This window comes from Hemiscyllium ocellatum, chromosome 39 (assembly GCF_020745735.1).
Source record: "Hemiscyllium ocellatum isolate sHemOce1 chromosome 39, sHemOce1.pat.X.cur, whole genome shotgun sequence".
Lineage (NCBI taxonomy): Eukaryota > Metazoa > Chordata > Chondrichthyes > Orectolobiformes > Hemiscylliidae > Hemiscyllium > Hemiscyllium ocellatum.
In genome coordinates, this window is record NC_083439.1 from 26,580,283 (window position 1) to 26,604,208 (window position 23,926).

The window sequence follows — 23,926 nt, forward strand, 5'->3', positions numbered from 1 at the left end:
AAACAATATACATACATCCAGATGATGTGAGCCTTGTTGTCAGACCCAATATTTATTGGTCATCCCTAATTGCCATTGAGACCGTGGTAGTGAGCTATCTGCTTGAACTACTGCAGACCAGGGGAGGATGGCAGATTTCCTTCCCTGAAGGATATTAGTGAACTAGATGGTTTTTTTCCCCCTGACAATCAAAAATAGTTTCATGGCTATCAGTAGATTCTTAATTCCGGATATTTTAAAAAAAATTGAACTCAAATTCTACCATCTGCTATGACAGGATTCAAATCTAGGTCCCCAGAATATTACCTAGGTCTCTGGGTTAATAATCTAGCAATCATGCCACTAAACCATCGTCACATAGACTGTAATGTCGAGCTTTTCAGCTTATCTTGTATTTTCCTAACTTATACTATGTATATCTGTAATGTAGTGTAGCTTTTTAAAACTTTTCTCTTTTTTTTGTACCCATGATTTGTACCTATGTACTTTGTACCTAAGATGGTGCCATGTGTTGGTAACATTGTACACTTTTCACTCTACCCCTGTTAATTTATAAGTTGAGTAGATGTAGCAATGAACCTAATTCTAGGATTCTAACTCATTTGCAAAATTCATTCTGTGTTATGCGTAAATTATGAGTCCAAAACACTTTTCTTTTCAAAAAGTATACTTTATTCATGGAATTTATAAAAATATATCACAAAATATTTCCACTTGAATTTTACAATATTAGCGAGAAATTCAACTTATAGCTTGTTCTGTTCAAAGCAATTATAATGGTCTTAATAGTAACAAAATACATTCCTCATTAAGGACATAGTTCAAGATCATCTACCAATTCCAGGTGCTTAGTGTACCATGACTGACGCGCCTTATGCAATGACTTTATGGCTTTCCTATGATCTCTCTATTCATAATTTCTCCTCTCATCAACTCCTTAAGAAGCTGCTGACTGCTCACCTCACAAACCTGTTCTGTGCTTGAGCTGGAGTTGGAGGGGAGGGGGGAGCAATGAGGAGACAGTCACAGGCGCTGCAGAATGCTGAAGTGATCTGCTTGAAATCATGTATCATTGTTCCTGGACAATGCACAGTCATATTAAAAGCTTGGGATGGCACGGTGGCTCAGTAGTTAGCACTGCTACCTCACAGCACTAGAGACCTATGTTCAATTCCACCCTCGGGCAACTGTCTGTGTGGAGTTTACACATTCTCCCTGTGTTTGCTTGGGTTTCCTCCGACAGTCCAACGATGTGCGTTAAATTGCCCATCATGTCCAGGGATGTGTAGGCTAGGTGGATTAGTCAATGGGAGGTGTAGCTGATAGGATAGGATGCTCTTTGGAGGGTCGGTGTGGATTTGTTCGGCCAAATGGCCTGTTTTCACACTAGATTAGATTAGATTACTTACAGTGTGGAAACAGGCCCTTCGGCCCAACAAGTCCACACCAATCCTCCGAAGAGCAACCCACCCAAGACCCATTCCCCTATACCTAACCTACAGGCAATTTAGCATAGCTGCTTCACTTAACCTGCACATCTTTGTGACTGTGGGAGGAAACCCACGCAGACACAGGGAGAATGTGCAAACTCCACACAGACAGTTGCCCGAGGTGGGAATTGAACCCGGGTCTCTGACGCTGTGAGGCAGCAGTGCTAACCACTGAGCCACTGTGCTGTCCTAGTTCGAATCTAGTTCGAATCTAGTTCTAGTTCGAATCTCCAACATTCCTCTCTCCACACCATTTATTCTCTTAACTCAATCATGTGAATTCCATCATCACCCTGCCTGATCATACCTCCACCCAAATATATGTAACACCACTCACCTCACTGGTTCCTTATATCCCATGCCAACTTGCACTGCTATATCCAAAATGTGACTGGCATGATGGATATAGCAGTAAACGACTGGCAGAAGGCTAAAAGATATGGTAATGGGGTTAATTTAAACCATACAATATGTTCAGAGAAGATCTGAAAGGCAATGGTAGCTGTTTTCTGAAGATGAAGTAAGGAAAATAAGAGAGAAATTAAAGTGAAAATCCAATCAGCAAAGAAACCCCAAACAAGATGGGATTAAGATTCTAATCTAAGATTTGAATATTGAGTGCAAAGTAAGATTAAAGAATTTCTTAAGCTTGCAGTAAGTTTCCTTAAAATCCTGTAGGAAGTACCGGACAGGGTGGGAGAAAATCTGTACCATGAAACTTACAAGGTGTGGAGTCACTTTATCTTGGATAAAATATGCTTTTGTTACTATCTGGGACAAGAACAATGACTTCTGGAGACACAAGTCTTTTGGACTTGATAGGAAAGGTTTACAGGGATTATGGCCCAATGTAGACAAGTTGGACTAGTTTAGTTTTGGCCTGGATGAGTTGGACTGAAGGGTCTGTTTCCATACTGTATGACTCCATGACATTGGAACTTTAGGACTCATGGGTCCTCATACCTATATGCCAAACAATTACCCTCCGTCCACACTCATGACCCTTCATAACAATAATGTATCTGAACCCAAATTCTATGGCCCATTTTAGCCCATATGGAAACACATTACTCTCATGACTCACTTCATGGTTTCTTCACCAACTTGTTGCCAACTTTGCCAAAGCCTTCTACGTGGTCCTTCTACACTTAAACCTTTCATGTCAACTCCACTGGTAGGCTTATGCTCGAAACATCGATTTCTCCTGCTCCTCGCATGCTGCCTGATCTGCTTTGCTTTTCCAGTGCTACACTTTTCGATTTTGACCTCCTACATCTGCAGTCTTCACTTTTTCCCAGTATTCATCATAGGCTAACTTTAGAAGTGATGCTGAGTTGAAATAAAGCAGAAGTAATTATTAATAAAAGCCCATTCAACATATTTAAACCCCTTCAAGTAACTGATACTTAATAAAATCAAACATTTGGAATCATAGCCCGATATCAAAAGGCAGCTAATCCCTTACTAATATCTTGATTATATCAGTCAAATGATGACAAGTCTCTGATTGTAATTACAGTCCGTCGTACTGTATGTTATAGAATCAGTTGAGCAGTAATTGTACTACAATGAAAGTTCCTTGGTTTGTGTCAAAGAATAGCTATTGGAATTGCAAGCACTGAGTGCTTTCACCTTTGTGGGTAGGATCTTCTCAGGCAACTAAGTTCTCAGTGTTGAGATCAGATTCCTGCTTGTGAACGGTGAGGCGCCTATTAACACGGGTTATCATTCATCAGCACTGTGAGCAGCACGGTGGCTCAGTGGTTAGCACTGCTGCCTCACAGAACCAGAGACCTAGTTTCAATTCTAGCCTTGGGCAAGGGTCTGTACAGAGTTTGCATGTTGTCCCTGGGTTTGTGGTGGGTTTTCTTCCATAGTCCAAAGATATGCAGGCTAAGTAGTTCAGTCATGAGAAAAGCAGGGTCACAATACTATGGTAGGAGAATGGGTCTGGGTGGGATGCTGTTCAGAGGATTGGTATGGACTTGATGCCTCACACTGTAGGGAAATTATGATGCTCATTACCACTGAATCTCATCTCATTAATATGAACGTTCCCATTTTACCACCCAGTGGATAGAAACTAGATCCTGAGAATTCCTGACATGAAAGTCAGAGCAGATTCCTGGTAACTCCAACCTATTATTCCTCCTCTAGACGTCCAGCTTGGACATCCAGCATCAACATATCAAGGAATGCTCCATGGACAGCAGCCCCTGGCACCTCAAATCCATGGACACTGGCATCCGATACATGCCAGCATCTCTGCATCATGAAGGCACATCTCCAAAACACTTACTGTATGCTTTTGCATTTTGAGTTGTACTTTGGACTGCACTGACACTGCTCATTGCAAGGTTGCTGCAGATAGGCACCAGATCACAGAGCTGGTCCTATTTTCCTTCGCCCACACATCCCCACATCTAAATTGCATCTACCTTAATTCCGGAACAGCAGGAGTTAAAACAAAAGTATTTCTGCACAGTGGAATTGCAAGCTTCTGTGATTGTACTGTACAGATGGTGTTTTATGCTTTTCTGACAAGGAGTTATGACAGCACAATGTTGTAGGATATCATTTACAGTAAAGGAAAGCATTAATGAGAGAAAAAGAATTAAAAAGGAATTATTGTACAGCGACATTGAATTCAGAAACTTTACTGTTGTGGTGATCAAATGGGAGTAATCTTCACTGCTTAAATGAGAGCCTGTTTTCACCTACAGATTGCTGAAGGTTCAGCTTCAACTTTGTGCCTATTCTGTTCTGGACGGATTTCATTTTGGCAATTGTTCCAGCTTTTGTTGTTATCTGATGCCAATACTTCGAATGGTCTTTGTCATTAGCATCTACACGTTGGCAAACAAAATTAGCACGCAGCCAGAATTGTAAATGTTACAAAATGTGGCAACAATTACTCTTCCAAAGTATCACTGTGTCTACCTTAGGTAGGTTAACATGCTATAATTTTTTTAAAAAGGAACTCAAGTGATTTACATGTAAAGATGAGTGAGAAAAGGCCAGTGATCAGCTTGCTGTTGATTGGACAACATTGCATCATGTACTACCCAACCCAACCACTAGAAATGCTCAATCCTAAATGTCAAAAAATAAGAGAATTTGCAGCAAGTTTCTCTTGACTCCCAAAGACATTCAAATCATTCCCAGGAGCTCTTGCTTATCCATAATGAATTGGTAGACATAATGAATTGATCAGGTAGGCAAAAGTGAGGACTGCAGATGCCGGAAACCAGAGTATAGATCAGAGAGATGCTGGAAAAGCACAGCAGGTCAGGCAGCATCCGAGGAGCAGGAAAATGAATTGATCTCATAATGAATTGATCGCCCATCCTCCCCAACTAGGACAAGGAGAAAATATTTCCATCTATCTGTAAGTTGTACCTCAATTTGTCACATCTTTGCCACTGATTCAGAAGCCCCACTTCTGAGACTTGAGCTTAGGATCTAGCATGATACAGTATTTCATTGTAATATTAAGGGAGAATTACAAAGGGTGGATGTGTTACATGTTAAATGAAACTTATCTACCATCTCCAGTAAACATTCGATATCATGACAGTATTTGAAGAAAGATGAGGAGGGATTAGTGGTGGCTATGTTTGGGAGTTCTCTCTCACAGTATGGCCAATGCTTTGCTATCAACAAACACTACACAAGTTGCACCATAAAATAAGTGATTTGGGGCCCTGCTGTGCATCAATCAGCTGCTATGCCACACCAATAATTGCAACAGAGAAATAATCTGTTCGCTCAAAACTGGGTTGGAACGTCCAAAGGTTGCGAAAGTCATTATATAAATGAAAGTTTTTGCAGGGCTGTCCCAGACCTCCTCATCAATTCCTGTGACTTTCAACAGACATAACAATCAGGCATGTATCAATTCCACGTTTTCTTATTAGATTAGATTCCTTGCAGTGTAGAATCAGGCCTTTCGGCCCAACCCGACCCTCCAAAGAGTAACCCACCCAGACTCATTTCCCTCTGACTAATGCACCTAACACTACAATTTAGCATGGCCAATTCACCTGACCTGCACATCTTTAGACTGTGGGAGGAAACCAGAGCACCCAGAGGAAACCCACACAGACAGAGGGAGAATGTGCAAATTCCACACAGGCAGTTGCTCAAGGCTGGAATCGAAAGTGGAGTCCTGGGGCTGTGAGGCAGCAATGCTAACCACTGAGCCAACGTGCCACTCCTCATTACATTGCCAATTTCCTTGACACATATATTCTACAATCTCACAATCCTGCATGTGAAGACTTATATCTTAAATAAATTATTAGTGTTTTCCATTTTAGTGGCAAGTTTCTTGTTTGTCAATTTCAGTGGTTTGCATATATCTTTTGCTTCATGGTCAAAACATAATTTTGTTAAACGATGGAGAAATTTATCTCATAGCATGTATCATTTGAAATAATATTAAAGCAATTGGGCCCTTTATACAATGTTTCTCTTCCCAACAAATATTGGCAACAACTCTTTCTGCTAACTAGAGCATGGGACAAGAGTCTACCATAAGAAACTTTGAGTTGCACTATGTAACTTCTTCAACCAGAAATACTTTGCTCATAATAAGGGTGGCATATTGGCTCAGTGGTTAGTACTGCTGCCTCACAGTGCCAGGGACCTGAGTTTGATTTCACCCTCGGGCGACTGTCTATGTGGAGTTTGCACATTCTACCTGTGTCTGTGTGGGCTTCCTCTACGTACTCTGGTTTCGTCCCACATTCCAAAGATGTGCAGATCAGGTGAAATTGTCCATAGTGTTCAGGGATGTGTAGGTGGTTTAGTCAGGGGTAATGTACAGTAATAGAGTAGGGGATTGGGTCAGGGTCAGTTACTCTTTGGGGGGTTGGTGTGGACGTGTTGGGTCTAATGGCCTGCTTCCGCACTGTCGGGATTCTATGATAATATTAGTCAATTAGTTAAGGAGTCATGAGGTTACAGACATCTGAAATTGTTGAACTCAAAGTTAATTTCTGTTCTACATTTTGATTATAACAAACACACACACACACACACTTCCAATGTATTTTTTGATGGCTTTGCTCTCAGCAGAGTGGTCGCATCTTCACACCTGTCATTTAACATCTCTATCACACCCTTACCACTATCTCTCTGCCTTTGCCTTTTGCTCTGGACACACACACACACAACCTGTTCTACTCATTCCTCCTTCCCTTCTCTCAACAACATTTTTTAAAAAAATTCCATTTTCCAGGCCCTTTCAGTCCTGAAGAAGTGTCACATTAGACTTGCAATTTTAATTTTGTTGCTCTCTCGACAAATGCTGCCATAACTGCTGTGTTTCTCCAGCAATCCCTGGTTATTTCAGAGCTCCAACATCCACAGTAGTTTGCTTCCACTTGAACAGAAATATAATGGTCCATGTGCCTTACAATTCAGGAAATGTTTTCTCAATCGACTAGAGTCTGAAGCAACAATAAAACAAAACTACTGGATATATGTGATGAGTTCACTTACTGCAGTCAACCAGCAGTAACATTCTAAATTCCACAACACATGGTGCTTATGAATAAAGCATTAAACCTTACTGGCCCTGAAATTACACTGCTCGATATTAACATGAAAGAACTGCATACATTTGTTTTGAAATACCTCTTGGAACATTTTAACTATTTAATGATTCTGTTTTAAATAAGGGTCTGCTTTTAGATACAAGTCAGTTTCCAGTATGAAGCAAATGTTATTTCAGAACAAAAATCAAAAGAAAACTTCTGATGTTGGAAATCCGAAATAAAAACAGGAAATGCTGGTAGTACTCAACAGATCAGGTTGCATCTGGGGAGAAAGAATCACAGTTTAAGAGCTGAATCTTTAAAAAGGAGCCAAATTAATCAAAAATTAAGTTTAACAATTGCTAAATAGTGGAAGACTTCCTAGTGCAACAAACATACAAAAAATTAGGAATAAAAAGCAAATCCAAAAAGATAAAATTAATAAAAAATAGATACATGGATCAATGTCTGAACTATTTGTGAAGAGTGGAAGATTGAATATTGTGGCTATTGCATTGAGAGAGTGTTGAAATTTGTAGTTGAACTGGTGGATTCACGATTCCTGGTTTTGTAGGCTGATTGACATTCCATTATCCTAATTCCCTTTTTAACAGGTTTGCAGCATTTGGAGTGGGAGAAAGTGAAACGTAGGGGGAACTTCACAGCATGGTAACACGTGAATCCAACATTGCACACACAAGAGCATTTAGTCCCACAAGTTCACTACAATGACATTTCTACTCCCTTCCTTGCTTATCCTTCAAAAGGAAAAACCCTCATTAATATTGTAGTCAAAAGAGATCACATTCCAGTTTGTTTGAAGTCTTTTTGACACCTTTAGTTGTTACATCTCATCACTTCCACACAGGGTCCATCCACAGCTGCATCTTGTCTCTTCACATGTTGTCTCTGTAAAAATCCTCTTTTAAAAAGCGCATTTTGGAATTATGGGTTAATAATGTTGTAGTGTTTTAGAGTTCTGACCTGTCATTCTCCACTTAAATGAGTAGACTTCTGTTAACATTAACTTTCCAATTCTAACCAGTACTCTTAAAATTCTGAACACAGCACTTTCAGTTACATTGGATTTCCCAGCAATATGAGTGATTTTTATGTGGTACATTTGAAGGAACACACTCCCGTTAAATATCTTGATCTGAAATTTTTCACAGAAGTTAATGAGTTGTGGTTAGAAATAGATTGTAGTCTCTCTGTACTTATTTCTAGCATATATCTCGAAGTGTCTGAGAGCCACAATAGCCAAGGGTTCCCTTCCCTCATTATTTGTTTAAGTTTTGGGGGGTCTAATGTACCCAATTTCTCTATCTATCTCCGATTCCTTTCCAATAGCTGTATTAAATGCAAGGTTAAAGTTCTAAGCTGCAAGCACAGGCTCTCTTTTTAAAATGACCTTCAATATTTCAAAGGAAGCATGGAAATTTCAGCCCATTACTACCTTTGCTTTTCTCTGCAGTAGGCCTGTCAGTAACACAGCTATTGTACTAAAGCTTGCAATGAACAATATCCCCAAGAACCTTACAATTTCTGTTTTGCTGTGGGAATGGGGCCATTGTCAAAAGTCGGTGACTTGCTCTTGAACATGAATCATCAGCCATTCACTATCATTGTAGTCACAAGAGATCTCAGTCTAATCTGTATGAAGTTTCTTTGACACCTTTAGGTGTCACACCCTTCAGTTCCACATAAAAAGCTTTTTGCACTTGCAATTATTTTGTTTGCATCAAGCTTTTTTTTAAAAGTACATTTTGGAATTAAGGAGTAAAAATATCCTTAGTATCATGATGTTCCAATCCACCATGTGTTGAACAACCTGGTAGGAGCTCTGCAATGCAAGGCACCAGTGAGCTCTGAACTAAGCTGGTGAAGTGCTAAAACATCTGGCTGGTATTCCCAGATTGGCCTTAACTATGTGACCGATCTGGTATTTTGCCAATGTCAATGTCTGTGAACGGAGAGTGGAGACAGCCACATTAAGTGGGTCACGAGATGCTGTTGAATAAATGTGAACGTTGAGGTGTGGAGAGTCAACTGGTGTGCTGATAACTGTCAGGTAACTGCTCAGACATTTGAGTCAGGAACTGATGCTGTTTAGTTTCTTATCATTGCATGGGAGAAATGCATATAAATGAGCCAAGATTAGGTAATAACGAGGTTCAAATGCTTAGAAATCATGTGCTTGACTTGTACTAGCTATTGAAGCCTTAAGGAGAGAAACAGAGACATTTTTTTTCGACAACAAGAATCTGATTTTTTTCATTCTACCACAGTTCTCACCAATGTCAATGGTGCTCAAAGGCTGGGAAAATTCCACTGTCTACTTCTCACTTTGCAAATGCTGACAGATCAGTTGAGTCTTTCTAATATCTTCTGTATTTATTCAAGTTATTCCAAAAATAGAACTCAAAATCCACTCGTAGGTGGCCATTTTGATTTTGTCCACTTGAGCAGGCAGATAGCTAAAATTATTTTGGCTACTTATTGTCCTTTAACTGACAGTTACCACCTTCCACAACTTTGATAAGCTCTACTGGACTTCGTGTTTTCCAAAAACAAGTGGCTTCCTCATCAGCATATCCAAATTGATATCTGATGTGTCACTAGGGCCTAGCTGTGATTTGAACTCTGATCTGAATGAGGAACCCATTGCTATTTTCCAGAAGAATCAAGCAACTGAAGGATCATATAAGATTTCTCGTAATGTCATGACCACCAAATCTGACCACATGGTCAGTGATCTATGAATGAATATATTTCATGTTACCTGTTTTAAATTGTAATGATTCAAGCTAAAGCAAACCAACAGTCAAGGTTTTGCTAATATGGATAAGGGTTAAAATCAATTGCAGACATGAAGATTAAAAACAAATTCAAATTTGAGAAAAGTATACGTGTGTGAAGAAAGTCCCAATAAGTCTTTGTGGTAAATATTTGGGGCATGTTGCTTGAGGTTCTCAATGTTTAGGTGGAAAGGTTAACACTGAAGTTGGGTCTAGAAAGTGTGATGGTTTAATGGTTGAAAGATTGATGTTTTCTTTGATAACAAAACATCAGACTTTGGGAGAGAAGATTCCTGGTTTCTGGTTCTGTAGGAATGGTTTTTACAATTGCTTCTTTACTTTGTAGTAGACAGCTGTTGTTTTTCAAACAGAATTGTTGTGTTAGAAATCTCTCTCTCTCTTCCTCACTCTATCTATCTTTGCTTGGAGAGTTGTTTCTTCCAAGAAGCTTTAAGATGAAATCTCTCTTTGTGTAAGCAGTTTGCTCTATTAAATCACTCCTAACTGGCAAGATAAGGTAACCACTGTTACCATGCGACCAATGCAAAAACTAAATAATGATACATATACACCATTCAAGGCTCAGTTCATCATCTACTTTTGTTTTGTTTTGTTCAATAACCAATATATAGTCTCAAAATAAATTGTTAAGGATTTTTATTTTCTGAAGAGCAAGAGTTGCTAAACGTCTCTGTAACCAATGTAGAACTTGCAGTTTTATAATCAGGTGACTTGTGATAACCATGTTTCTAACTTCTTTTTTTCAAGTAGTTGATACTTTTTACTGATTAGATTCCCTACAGTGTGGAAACAGGCCCTTCGGCCCAAGCAGTCCACACCGACCCTCCGAAGAGCAACCCACCCAGACCCATTTCCCTCTGACTAATGCACCTAACACTATGGGCAATTTAGCATGGCCAATTCACCTGATATGCACATCTTTGGACCGTAGGAGGCAACCAGAGCACCCGCAGGAAACCCATGCAGACACGGGGAGAATGTGCAAACTCAATATAGACAATTGACCGAGGCTGGAATTGAACCTGGGATCCTGATGCTGTGAGGCAGCAGTGCCAACCACTGAGCCACTGTATTACTCTATAATACATCTTTTTCCTAAAATTGTTGGACCATTAATTAAATAATTGTGACAGTATTTTTTTCTTTTATCATTGAGAAGCCAATTGGAATAAGAATGCTTACACTGTCCCACATTCCCCCCATGAGTCCCTTCTTCTGCATATGAGAGGTGACCATAAATTGCCTTATTTCCTGAAGGTTGGTAGCTTTTCTGCCATAATTTCCCATCCCACCTACTACCAGTGGATGAACAGTGGACTAGCAGCATGTTCAGGAGAATTAGCAATGCACACTGTCACCCACTCATCCACCCAATGCCTGCACACAGTTAAAATCAGGGTTTAAATCTCTCAAATAATTAGGACATCACTGGCATAAAGTTCTAAAATTCATTCAATGGTGGTTCCTTCCTTATAATTTGGAAATCACTTTATGCTAATATAGTTCTCATTTGGCAGGAACTGTAAATTCATTTGCACTACAGTGTTTGCAATTATTTGGGAAATTCTGACCTCTGAACACTGCATTTGAAATCATCATTTTCATACAGGTATCTTTCATAAAGCAACACCTAAAATGGCACTGACAGGGCAAAGACACAGTGAAGCCATTATCTACTATACTATAATTCGAAATGTTTTTTCCTGTGCATTTCATGAGTACTAGGTGAGCTGCCATGGTTATTCTGGGTCTAACATTTTAAAGTAATTCTTCTGTCAAGGCTGACATAGTAATAACAGGCGTAGTTCAATAGATTTTCAGCACATTTAATGTTGCAACCTGTTTCAAGAGTAATTAAATAACTCTGCTGGTACAAAAGTAACATACACTGACAGTCATTCTAATAAGAGTATGATTATTGATTATGACGATATCATAGTAATTTATAATGATGAACAGGCTAGTATTCAAATTTTGTTACCAAAGAGTAGGGAAAGATGCTCTCTGGAGTTTTCAAGCTGCTGTTTATTTACTAAAACACAGCAGACATTGAGACTTCTATTTAAAGTCGACATTTCTTATTCCTTCACATTTCATTGTTCATATTCAGGAATTATTGTCTTCAGTTCTATATGGCAAAACACTTGCTTGGAATCTTCCACAAATTTTACAACATTGCTCTTGAATATCTGGGTAAAAGCACCCAACTAACATTTCTGGTTATCATTAGAATTAGCTACCAAGGAAAAACCTACTTTTCCAAAGGTAGGTATGTTTGAGAATACTAAATAAAATGAATTAGGTTCACACTTTTGTCTCAAAAGTCCAATGTTTAATGATTGAGCTTTGTAGTGAATATTGCAGGTTGAAATTTTCTTCTATAAATTGGTTTAGTTTTAAAATTCTCTCTGTGCATGCTTTTACATTGTGTTACAAGGCTATAGACTCACCTCCTCCATGTGACCCAGTGATGTGCAGCTCCAAAATGAGCCAGCTGCTTTTCATATACAAATCAATAGCTAATATCAGTGTACTCCAGTACTCCCCTGTGTCCACCTCTTTTTAATCCTCGTATCTACGCTTATAGATGCAATTAGTGATTGATAGTGCAAGACATATGAACTAAGCAAGTGGCAAACATCAAAATGTTGGAAATGAGCAATGGGGTTTCTGGCTCAGAGCACCAGTAGTTTGAACATAGATCTATATCATGATGCCTGCATTGTCAGTAAATGTTCATTATTAGCTCTGTTCTAAAATCTGTGCCTGCATGTGTCTTGCATTCAATTCTACCTTCAGTACCAGCAACTAAACAGGTTATTGATAATGCTTGACCAATTTTTCTTTTTAAAAAATTATTCATAGTTTTGTTAATATCAAGGCATCTGTTGTTCACAGTTTGGCATGTTTGCAGTTTCTGAGTGCCTCAACACACAAACCACTATATTCCACATAAGACTGACATTAATCAGCAGATTGTTGCTAAACTGGACATGGGAATTTTACTTTACATTTTTAAAAATGTAATCCACTTCTGGCATTCCCAGAGTTAAAACAGAATAGGACACTTTAATCAACCAATAAAATACCCTTCTCATCAACAGAAAAGAATCACTCGTGAGAAATGTAATTTACTTTATATGACCTGCTATTGATTATTCTATGTCTGTTACACAAATATCACAGGAATTATTGATCGTAAAACCTTGAAGATAATAGCTATACTGAGGAAAAATAATTATGCTTACTGTGTGGTCAAATGCACACAATGTAAGCAATACTGGCACATTATCAAATATATTAATCACCCATCCATGTCAAGTGGGCACAGAAACCACATCAAGATTATCTATTTATTCTTCTTAAGCAAATTCGTTTCTGTTTCTTGTCTCATGGTACAAAGAATAATGATTTTCAAACAAATATGAAGAGAAAAAGAATATTTTTTGAGAAATCACTGAGCTTACCAGAGAGAAGGATTGTTTAAAGTGAAGCTTTTCATGTTTCAATTCTCTATAATGTCTAACTCCAGGAAAGAACTTGTATGAAGCACTAAATAATGGATTTCACTTTTACACAATTAATTGGCAACAAAACAATAAACTATCTTTGAATAAACAATTTTAAACAATAACACATTGTGTCATAATAATGTTTCAATTGACCAACTGCAATTTATCAATACAATTAAAGAAACTTAATATAGCCTGAATTAATATACAGATGACATTTATATCCACACATTTAGAGTCTGACTGTCACCTTTTATCATTTGAATGTCATCATATTTGGATTACACATGACCAAATATCTCAGAATCAAAGGGTGCAAATGATAGAATCTGTGCATATTGTTACAATATTAACCTCTCATGAGCTGGTTGTAAGCATAACGCAATATTGAATTAGAACCATGCCAAATTGGAACTTTACAGGAGTGAAATTAAAAGTGATTCTGAATACTCCATTGTTCCAAAAGACTCATGAAATTAAAACACTGTTCTCATTCATTTGTATTATAATATTATCTAAACGATACATCATTTCCAAGGAATCTGTTGTTTAAATCTTTATGACTCATTTACACATTTTGAATGTTCTTTGAACAGTAAGTTTTTTTTATAATGATCAGCTTTTAATAAACTTTGGTACGTAAAATAGCTTCTTGGTATTTTCAAAAATAGAAGTTGTTTTCCTCAAATTTTCATGTTATATCATTTGGATTAATAAGGTAAATTATAATGCACGCTTTGCTCATTCAAACTATGGTAGACTTTAATTTTCCTCTGACAGATTTGCTGCATTGTGGTTTACACCTGCTTATTCATTGGCAGATAGAACAGTTAGGGTACTCGGGGACTCTGCAGGAGTATTTGGCTATGATTAATTGCCTTGTCTTGTGAATGGAGAGTCCTGAACAGCAGGATTCTGTGCATATGTAAATACAAGGCACTTTAATATCTTACTGCAAAACTGAGATTAACGAAATGGTTTAACAAGGAGATTGAGTTTCCTCCATGTGTCTATTAGGTAAACTATTTAAAGGGTGTTTACAACATTTCCTACATTCTGGATAGTCACTACTCTTCATTGAGAAGGAGAAATGGTACAATGTGGAGCTAAAGAGAGACATGCTTATAGTTTCTGGTACCTAAATGCTGTTATTGTGTTAATGAATGCTCGATATACTTGAGACATTATGAAGGGCTAATAAAGGGCCATTTCCAAAAATTAATGCTTTATGGGTTGCAAATTGATCACCCAAGACCAGCGAAAAGGGAAAACAGCAGCTTTGAAATAAAACAGATGCTGAGCTTAGCTCTTGAGACCAAGCATATTTGTCAAACATTTCAGTGCAACTCTTTTTGAAAACTATGATGTAGGTGAGAAGGATCTCAACTTTGTTTTGAAATCCAACACTTTGCACCAGTCGGTGGAAACAGAAAAGCAGATTTGATACACCAGAAAACATGAAAAAAATCAGAGCTCTTTAAACATGCTGGGGATTGTCACTTGCGTTTATGCAAAGACTGAACTATTCTGCATTCAATGAAATCTTCAAGGTTCAGCCTATATTCCCCAGACACTATGTGTTGACATTTAGAGATGTGATGATTAATGAATAGTGCAGTCAGTTAATCGTGACCTGTATCTGATTATTAATTGATCAGCCGGTCAACCATTATAACTGCTGGAGCAAATTAATTCAAAAGGTACAACCAATATACAAAGGTCATTTAGAAATAGTAAAACACAATTGAAAGTTTTTTTAAAGTTGCATTTACATAATAAATCTCCGCAAGGCTTAACAAATACCTTTTTTGATTAGTAAATGTTGGTAGCATCCCTCATTACATCCAGCATCATGAAAAGGTCACTGTAAAACAAACGTTTAATATGAAAGAATAATTAAGGATTCTTCTGAAAATAATTTGAGTTTATCATATTTGTTGGATTGCAGCTTATGCCAGGGATGAAGGCAGATGATGTGTGGATATATCAAAATATGATGCTTACGACAATTAGAAACTGCCTCATGTCTCGGCATCACTTGAAACCTTGTTGACTATGGGATTTTTTTCCCTCTGGCAGTCAATGCAAAGCTTTATATATAATTCCTCATGAAAATAATTCTTCTTTTGTTTACTCAATAAGGTAGAACCTGTCAAGATAAGAATTAAATCATTGGTTAAACCAAGATTCTAATTCTTATTTTACATCCCCTCAAAAAAAATCCTAAATCCTTCTGGCTACATAGTGTGATGTTTTAGTTTCCCTAACCAGCCAATTTATTTGCCAATGTGCATTAGCTGGCCAAAGAGTATTGAGCTGTACATATTTCTCAAATTTTGTTAGGTATTAGTATACATAGGAAACCAGTCTTCATGGTCCAAATTCATTTTTCTGAGCACTTATTGGTAACTATGAGGGAATTAATGCTTTCGTTCTTTCATTTGGGATTTAGATTATATTTTCACTAATTTGTACATTAGTGGTATAATGCATTTCACCATCCAACCTGTTTACTTAGTGATTGCATGTAAATGATGTCAATCAATCCTTCAGATAATTCGATTGACTGGTCAATAACATTAAAAGCAAATTACTGTGGATGCTGGAATCTGAAACCAAAAGAGAAAATGCTAGAAAATCTCAGCCGGTCTGGCAGCATCTGTAAGGAGAGAAAAGAGCTGATGTTTCGAGGTCAACTGACCCTTTGTCAAAGGGTCAGTTGGACTCAAAACATCAGCTCTATTCTCTTCTTACAGATGCTGCCAGACCTGCTGAGATTTTCTAGCATTTTCTCTTTTGGCCAACAGGATTTGTTTGTTCATACACTGGTCCATTTAATTTCCCCTCATGTTATGGTCATTGTAGAAATTTGATAATATACTCAGAAAATATCTAGTCTGTTTATTGGCAGTTTTGCAAAAAATATTGTTCTGAACTTTGCAGTTAGAAGCAAAGTAAGGGTAATCACTATTGACCTTGAAGAGAACTAGCCACAAAGATCCAGCAAGGTTGGTGGTATGGTTTTCTGCTTTTGCAATCTGTGTATTCTCTGAAATGATCACACAAAGCAAACCAGAAGGTTAAGAATTTAGAAATAGGGGCAGGCAATGACCATAAGGTATGCTGACTATGTCACAATGTTCAAGAGTCTTGGCTCATCTCTTTCAACTGCACTTTCTTACCTCCTCCCAATATCCCTTGATTTTATGACAGACTGAGAATCTAGCTACTTCTAATTTAAATATATTTAACGATGGAATATCCTCAACTATCTGTGATCGAGGATTCCAAAGTACCACAACCTTCGAATGAAGAAGTTACCTTCATCTTTGTCTTAAATAATTGATCCCTTGACCTCGATTAGCCAGTCAGGGAAAAGAATGGGTGAAATCTTCTGGAAGTCTGAGCAATATGACTTACTGTAAAACGTGCAGCAGGATCAAATGAGAAATCTGACGAGTCCCAGCTTGATATCAGGAACAACGTGTGGATCGTTTATGGCTTTCTCAAGTGGCATGGCAGCTTTCTCAGGAGGAAGCAGCGAGCTGCTCATTTCTGACACGTTGACTAGTTGCTAAGGCAGCAGAGATTCGCTCTGCACTGGACTCACATTGTGTCGCATAGCATTGAAAGCCTGTACCAGGCACACTTTGCACAAGTGGCCAGGCACCTCCACCTTGTTGGATTGCGTCAACTTACATCTCAAGGTTACTCACTTGCTCTCTTTGTGCTTGCTTATTTAGCGGTCCTGATGAAGGACTTATGCCTAAAACATCGACTCTTCTGGACCTTGGATGCTGCCTGACCTGCTGTGCTTTTCCAGCAACACCCTTTTCCATTCTTGCCTATTTAGTACCACCCTGCCATGCCATCCCTGTTAGTGCATGAATGCTTCAGCCAGAGCCAAAGGCCATGACTACTGCTGTATTAAGGTTCTCCTTAGTGCAGACGCACAGAGAGGCTGTTTTCCAGCAGGGGACTGAGGTGGGGAGAGTGGGAAGGCGGAGGAAGTCTCACTTTATGACACGCTGAGATGTAAATCTAATCCACTGCATGTTTATTCAACTAACTGGTCTTGTGGGAAACTGGCGGGGATTAGTCCTCAATCCATTCAATGGGGGAGGCAACTATCAGACATGGTTTCCAGGTATCATCAATAATGATACAGTGCACACACAGTTCCAAGGTGTCTCCATCATTAGTCATTCACTTGAGCTGCTCACCCCCTGGGGGTCTTTCCCAATACACTCCAGGTGTTGGTGGGGGGGGGGGCGGGGTGAGTGTTCAATGGTCAACCTTTTGTACCAGCAGATTGGAGGTGCTTTGGGGTCAGATGATGTTCAAGGTTGATTGGCAATATGCCACTGGTATACACAGTTTGAACGAGGGCATCTCAATAATGTGGAGGTTAGCAGCAACTACATTATAAACAGCCAATACTGGCTGATGGGAAACAAGTATTTATGCAACTTCCAAGGGTCGGCTGAGCCACATAACATTGCTACTTTATCTTTATCTATCATGTCAGTGTAACAATGGTCTGTGCTGAATGCACTGAGAAATTGAATGTTTGATGTGAGTCTGGCATTGGAAGAGTGCAGTGCATGAAGATATTCTGTTTTCCTATTCTTTTGACCAAACTGAATAATGTAATCTTCACCACGTTACACTCCAGCTGTCCCCTCTATGCTCACACACATTGTATTTATATTTCTTTGCAGCCTCTTTGTGTCTTGCTCACATTTTGCATTCACACTTTACCCTGTAATCTTTACATTACTCTCTGTCTCTATCTTCTGAGAATAACTAAGGATTCAGCACTGTTCCTTGAGAGACTCCCACTAATGCCCTTTAGTCAGGGAAATCTGTCACCCTTATCTGACTTCAGACCTACTCTTAATCGTAATCTGAAATGGTTTGAGAAAGCCACTCAGATCAAGGAGCAATTATGGATGGGCAATAAATTCTTGCTTAGCCAATGATACTCATGTCCCATGAACAAATAAACTCCACTGGTCACAACCTACTGATTACTTATATCTGCTTCCTGGTTTGATTGCAGCCTTAGGTGATTGTCTGTGTGGAGTTTGCACATTCTCCCCGCGTCTGTGTGAGTTTCCTCCCACAGTCCAAAGATGTGCAGGATAGGTGGATTGGCAGGTTAAATTGCCCGTACTATCCAGGGATATATAAGCATGGTGGATTAGCTGTGGGAAATGCAGGATTACAGGGATAGGGTAGGGCGGGGGCATGTCTGGATGGGGAGCTCTTCAGATGGTCGATGTGGACTTGATGGGCCAAATGGCCTGCTTCCGTACTGTAGGGATTGTATGAATCTATGATGCATTTTAATATATCATTGTCCCCCCGCCAAAAGGGTGATCCATTGTCTTGTGAATTAACCTTTTACAAGGCATTGAATGCCTTTTGGAAATCAAAGAATACTAGATCAATTGGTTTTCTTTTGTCAACCCAACTCATTCCATCTGCAAAAAAAAATCAATAAGCTTGGAAAACAGGACTTCACTTTTGTAAAACTATGTTGGCTTGTTCTAATCAGTTGCCCAATGAGAGATGTCAGGTTAACTGGTCTATTCTGTCGTCCCTTATTTTCTCTTTCTCTCCTCAAAATCACTCATTATTTTTTACTTTCAACTACAATTTTCAGAGAATGAAATAATTAGTTATGGTTGAATTAAGATGGAAACCAAAACAGAAATAAAATAAATTAAAATATTTTCTTCAATCATTACTTAATGCGTCACAAATATCATAAGATTTTCGGCCCCGTAATGATGCTTAGAAGTAATTATGAAGCTAGTACATGTTAATACCCAGTTGCAGTTTATTTTGAAGGGCTATTGCACAAAACAAATAGTGTGAAAGTGAGCCTTCTAAACAATGTGATTGTTCCAATCAAATGATGGAGAAGACTAACAGGGTCAAATGGTCAATTCCTGCTCCTAATTCAAATGTTTATACGATCGTCATTAATTGCAATTTGGGAGTGTCTCAACAGCACACCTTCTGGAGAAGCCTAAAATCACTGAGGCAATTTCTCGATTTCCACAGTTAACTACGTGTGTGTGGATTCCAGACATTGTTGTATTTTCAGTGGAATGATGACGATGAATGCTGACAGTTTTCTTTGTTACTGATGTTGCAAAATCCGGGCTCTTATGTGCTGTTTACACAGTGTTTATATGTGTGTGAGTGTGCACATGGGCATTCTGTTAATGATATCTACGAGTGACTTTTTTTTAATATATCGCTTTAGTCTGATAAATTTCTTGTGAAGTGTCTTAAGCAGTTTTGCTTTGTGAATGGTGCTATATGAATGGAAGTTGTAGTGAATATGTCATTGAGCATATTGAGAATCTTTTGTCACAATGGCAAAGAGTATCACTTTGTTGCAACCTTCAATGAAGCAAATATTATATAACAGTCAGATAATTATGTAAGATTTTTATTTCATTAGAATGACAACACGCCATTTGCATAATGGTCTTGATGAATGTGTTACAATTTTCTGTTGAACGCATTATTCAGATTTTGACCTACAGAAGTTTCTTGCATCCACATAACTTTAAATCCAACTCCACAAAATCCTGAGATGGCACTTTTTGACTGTTATTTTTGACAGTAGTAAGTTTTATTTATTATGTCCCTTAATCAACCTGTTTAAATATTTAAGTACAGTCTTTAGGAATGCTAGAATTCTGTCACTAAACAACAAATAATCTTCAGAAAAAGAATATGATTGAAATCAGTCTGCATATTGGATGAAATCTCTGCTTACATAGCCATATTACTCCAGCAAGACCAAAAGGTTTGTTAATGTATTTTGATGCAAAAAAGATGTCAGTCACGGGCGGCACGGTGGCACAGTGGTTAGCACTGCTGCCTCACAGCGCCAGAGACCCGGGTTCAATTCCCGCCTCAGGCGACTGACTGTGTGGAGTTTGCACGTTCTCCCCGTGTCTTCGTGGGTTTCCTCTGGGTGCCCTGGTTTCCTCCTACAGTCCAAAGATGTGCGGGTCAGGTGAATTGGCCAAGCTAAATTGCCCGTAGTGTTAGGTAAGGGGTAAATGTAGGGGTATGGGGGGGTTGCGCTTTGGCGGGTTGGTGCGGACTTGTTGGGCCGAAGGGCCTGTTTCCACACTCTAAGTAATCTAATCATTCAAGCTTCTGCAGTGTGTAAATTGGCCAGGTTGTTTTAAACAATGTACCACCTCTACAACCCAAAAGGATGAGGCCAAAGATACATCGGAACATCAGTACCTACAGGTTTCCCTTCAACACTCATCCAGACATGGAATGACATCACTCTTCCTTCACTGTCACTGCATCAAAATTTCGGGTGAACAGCACTCATATAGACAGCAAGGGGGTGTCTCACTGTCACGTTTTCAAGAACAGTTAGGGGTGAGCAATGAATGTTGTCCTAGCCCTATTTCAAGAGATAATACTTTAAATTTAAGAAATCCACTAGTGAATAAGCTAAATTTGAATTATAGAAAAGAACATTTCTGACATTCCTTCACATTCTGTGGGATACAAATACAATTCACACTACACTCCGGGGCACTTCACACCCTTAAAGCAACTCAGGGAGGAAACACAGCTTCCCCCCCACCTATACTTACAACTAAATAAATTATATCGATTCACCCTGTGAGGTCTTTGCTGTTTATGATCTCTCTAATCCTTCCAAATATCATAGCTGTCCTAATTTGAATTGATGAATTGGTCATCAAAATCAGACTTTCAGGCCCATTTTAGAAGTACATTTTTCCAGACACATAATGTTTGCAGACCTGAAGCATCTTCACTAAAGTTTACCTTATAACACATCAGAAGTGTTCCATTTAGCATCAAAATTGTCAGATCCGATTGTGAAATTGGTATTGTTTTCAAAGACAGCCCTGCCTCACAAGATGAGGTTTCTCTTTCAGCTCATTGTGCTCTGAGAACAAAAGATGACCGTGAGCAGGGACATAACCACAGACTTTTGCTAGTTCAAGCCTGTGTCCAGCCTATTAAATGGTAAATTACAAGGGAAGCTCCACTAATTTTCCTTGTTTTCATTGTTCTGGTAACACACCTCCATTTGACTATGGAACCTGATAATGATCTAAGGTTGCCAACTTTGGTGGATACTTTTTCCAAACTTTGTCAAAAACTTGTATTTGAGTTACAAACAGAAAGACCTCCATCTCCAATTTTTTGTTATGTCAAGACATCAAGGTCATTCTTCCGTCTCAGCAGCTGTGAAGATTTATATGGAAAGGTTTTCGCTCTAATTTGCACCGTGTTTTCTGTGTCCTATTGTGAAAGCAGTAAGGACACAGTGTGAAAGGTTTCATTTGTACCAAACTCACACCTCTTTTTAGGAGTCTCAGTAAATAAACTATCGAGTCTAGTCCCTGTTAGTGAATGCAATATATCTGTATAGACTTGCAATTTGCAACACTATAGCCTTTGCCCTTGAACTCTGCTTATTAGCGTGCTCTGTCTCCAAATGATGCCATATAATTTCTCACTGCACACGCATGCTGAACAGACACACACAGCATATTCCCGACACCAAAGGCCATGGCTGTCAGACAACCACTGCAACAATACCTCAAGTCTAATCAGATCACTTGCTCTTGGTAAGTCTTATCAGAAGCCAAGCTTAAATACTTCCAGAAGCTGGTGACAAGCTTTATTGTAGTCACAGTCCAGTGCTCATCAGTCTATCGAGATACTGTCCGCCTTGAATTTGTAGCTAAATCTCTATTTCCTGTGGGTCCATGATGTCTGTAGATTTCTGTTAATTGGAATTTTGCTATAAGGCACAGAAACTAAATTGCTCACTTTAATTGCTGCATAGTGGGAGTGGGTTTGGTATGGCAGTGACCAGGCTGAAATATGGGCGGAGATGTCATAAGAAGTAAAATCTCAAACAGGCGGACAATCTCGAGGCTGGGGAGCATCGATGGAAGTCGGGAATGGTAAAATCACAAAGCCCTACAGCAACCTAGCCAATTGTTTGTTTCAAAGTAGCATAATGAGATCTTTTATTTAATGTTAGAATCAGATGGTGTGAAATATTCATAAATAATCATACAACAGCATTTATATGGCAGGATATCTTTTGGAAGCATCCAAATGTGAATGAGCGTTTTATGAACTTTTCTCTAAAGTAAATTTCAGAGGAAAGTTTGAACTGTGGGAGCTAACAGGACAATTTTAACCTAACTCACTTGGCTGCTCACTGATCGAACTGGCTGCCTTTAATATACCCAGCCTGAAGCTTTTTTTCCCCCTTTTTTAGGCAATTGAAGAAAAAATATGAACACGTTTTATTAATATTATCTCTAAACTCCTGTTCAATGGACTATGATAAGTTTTCTGTTTTGTTTTAAACTTGTGTCCTAGTCAGATTTTGTCATGTGTTGTCATCTCCCACTCAGTTCTCCTCTATGTTCGCCAGATGGCTGATTATCAAAGACCAATACCTAAGGGAGGAAAATCTACCTCTTAAAATATTACAGAAAACAAAGGGCATTAGTTGACAGAAAATTTATGAAAACTGGATTCAGTAGCTAACTTGAAACAAGTTTAACATGATCATTCTGATTCAATGATGGGATGGAATTTCCTCTTTACACCTGGGAATAAATGTTACAACTTACAAACTTTAAATAAATATGCTTCAATGTTTGACCTCTTAATGTAAGTGACAGGAAATGTGCATGCAGGTTATGCCTAAGTTTGCAATAAAGGCCTCACCAAGCTCAAATAGCACAAGTCACTTTATTGGATACAATTGTGTAATATTCCTACATAATTTGAATAGATAAAATGCATTGGAAATGACATTGAATTCCATTTGATAGCACACATTCCATAATAAGGGGATAGTTCATTAATAATACTAAAAAAAATACTAAAATCACACATTGCATTATGTGAGACAGTATAAAGGTTTGACTCTCCTATTTGCATGGTTGTTATTCTAAAGATCATATGATGATTCTATTAACATTACTTCTAAAATGTTAAATTAGACATTGTCTTCAATAAACCAACTGGAATCAGCAAGACTCAGTCATTCTATGACAGTGTTCGATGTGCTGGGACATATTTTGTAGTTTCTACCATGCTTTTAATAATGTGTGAAAACGGCAAGAGTGTGAGAAAACAGTCGGAACTGTCCACTTGTGTTACAGATTTGCAAGAATCCACTTGTCAGAGGAGTGTGAATGAGAAAATAAACTAGAGTGTGATACAAAGTACTCAGAGTTTAAATGATGATTGAGTTATGCAAATATAGTAAATCAGAAATAATTGGTGATAGCACTAGCAACAAGATTAAGTTCTGTTTTTACTTTTACCATTGTACTTTCATGAGAAATATTTCTAGCACAATAAAAACCTCCCTGCATCTTCCCTGCCTTGCCTTCCTTTGTCTTTTCTGTATGGTCTCTCTTTCTGTCTTTTCCCCTCTGTCACACACTATCTCCCAAGGTGTCGGGAGTAAATGCATAATTTAAAAGCACCTTAATCTGCTGTGTCAT